This window comes from Nerophis ophidion, linkage group LG07 (assembly GCF_033978795.1).
Source record: "Nerophis ophidion isolate RoL-2023_Sa linkage group LG07, RoL_Noph_v1.0, whole genome shotgun sequence".
Lineage (NCBI taxonomy): Eukaryota > Metazoa > Chordata > Actinopteri > Syngnathiformes > Syngnathidae > Nerophis > Nerophis ophidion.
The window spans coordinates 39,397,659-39,400,158 of record NC_084617.1 but is presented as its reverse complement, the minus strand read 5'-3'; the positions used below and the strand labels follow the sequence as shown (position 1 = coordinate 39,400,158).

At 37.8% G+C, this 2,500-nt stretch overlaps 1 protein-coding gene across 1 annotated transcript in view; it reads left to right on the top strand.

Annotated features, from left to right (window-relative positions):
* gpx8 (glutathione peroxidase 8 (putative)) overlaps window positions 1-2,500 on the top strand; it is a 12,811-nt gene that overhangs the window by 7,344 nt on the left and 2,967 nt on the right. The gene's annotated exons all lie outside the window — the stretch shown is intronic.

Below are 2,500 nucleotides of genomic sequence, written 5' to 3'. Positions count from 1 at the left end.
TTCTTACACACGTCACATAGTGTGACGTCATACGTCACATACGTATACGCTCTCGCAGAGTAGAGAGGTAGCAGCATGGGTAACGTTAGCTGTGATGCTAGCAGAGCCGTGCGAGTGGTAATACGAGAGAATGTGCGAATGAAGGAAGAATTAATTCCCAAGAAACACAACAGGGGGTCCATTGTCTGGCAGTGGTTTGGCTTCAAGTGGAAATATGTCGAACAGACAACTGTCATTTGTCAAGTGTGGGGGGGGGGGGGGGGGAAGCGTTGCCATAAAAAGTAGCATTACTGCTAATATGTAGCATCATTTGAAAAGTCACCCGCTAGAGCTTCCGCATGTCAACACCTCCATTCGGTGCCACACCCACAAAATATGAAATAAATAGTCAACAACAGAAATTAATAACGTCCGTAGTAACCTACCACATAGCGAAGGACAAACACTATTTGATTTCCTCCTATTATGCAGCTCATTTTTATTTGACAATTATAATGTCTATGACAATCTTAACTTTCTGTTTTGGACATGTCATGAACGTTTGTGCCATTGCTTAATAACTGTTTAATAAATAAACTCTTGGTAAATTGACTTAATTGTGAGAATCTTTTAATGTAGAGACATAGAATCATCATACTGCTGTGATTATATGTATCAAGTGTTCATTCAAGGCCAAGGCAAAATATCGAGATATATATTGTGTATCTCGATATGGCCTAAAAATATCGAGATATTAAAAAAAGGCCATATCGCCCAGCCATTGTGTGTGTGTGTGTGTGTGTGTGTGTGTGTGTGTGTGTGTGTGTGTGTGTGTGTGTGTGTGTGTGTGTGTGTATGTGTGTGTGTGTGTGTGTGTGTGTGTGTGTGTGTGTGTGTGTGTGTGTATATATTAGGGGTGTGGGAAAAAATTGATTCGAATACGAATCGAATCGTTTATGTTGTGCGATTCAGAATCGATTCTACTTTTTAAAAAATAATTTTTTTATTTATTTATTTTTTTTTTAATTTTTTTGTTTTTCATTTTATTTTATTTTTTTAAATCAATCCAACAAACCACCACACAGCAATACCATAACAATGCAATCCAATTCCAAAACCAAACCTGACCCAGCAACACTCAGAACTGCAATAAACAGAGCACTTGAGAGGAGACACAAACACGACACAGAACAAACCAAAAGTAGTGAAACAAAAATTAATATCATCAACAACAGTATCAATATTAGTTATAATTTCAGCATAGCAGTGATTAAAAATCCTTCATTGACATTATCATTAGACATTTATAAAAAAAATTAAAAAGTATCACAGTGGCTTACACTTGCATCGCATCTCATAAGCTTGACAACACGCTGTGTCCAATGTTTTCACAAAGATAAAATAAGTCATATTTTTGGTTTGTTTAATAGTTAAAACAAATTTACATTATTGCAATCAGTTGATAAAACATTGTCCATTACAATTATAAAAGCTTTTTACAAAAATCTACTACTCTGCTAGCATGTCAGCAGACTGGGGTAGATCCTGCTGAAATCCTATTTATTGAGTGAATACAGAATAATTTTAAATCGGGAAAAAAATCGTTTTTGAATCGAGAATCGAATCGAATCAAAAAAATCGATATATTATCAAATCGTGACCCCAAGAATCGATATTGAATCGAATCGTGGGACACCCAAAGATTCACAGCCCTAATATTTTCTGAGGACTGTCTCAGAAAATTAGAATATTTCGATAAAGTCGTTTATTTTCCGTAATGCAACTAAAAACATGAAAATGCCATACATTCTGGATTCTTTCCACATCAACTGAAATATTGCAAGCCGTTTATTATTTTAATATTGCTGATTATTGCATACAGCTTAAAAGAACTCAAAAATCCTATCTCAAAAAATTAGAACATTTCCTTAGACCAAGTAAAAAACAAAGATTTATAGCAGCAAAACAAAATCAAACATTTGAAAATGTCAACTAATGCACTCAGTACTTGGTTGGGAATCCTTTTGCACGGATTACTACATCAATACGGCGTGACATGGAGGCAATCGGCCTGTGGCGTTGCTGAGGTGTTATGGAGGCCCAGGATGCTTCAATAGCGCCCTTTAGCTCATTTGCATTATTGGGCCTGGTGTCTTTCAGCTTCTTCTTCACAATAACCCACACATTCTCTATGAGGTTCAGGTCAGGGGAGTTGGCAGGCCAATGGAGGACAGTAATGCCATGGTCAGTACACCAGTTAGTGCTGGTTTTGGCACTGTGGACAGGTGCCAGATCATGCTGGAAAATGAAATCATCATCTTCATAGAGCTTTTCAACGGATACAGCTTCAATAGCCGTATTCCCTTGGTCAAGCCACTCCTGAACTCTAGACCACGGACGTTCCCTCAGTCAGCAATGGTTTGGGGAGCCATGTCAGCTGCTGGTTTTGGTCCACTGTGTTTCATCAAGTCCAGAGTCAATGCAGCTGTGTACATGCTTCCATCTGTTGTAAAGCTCTATG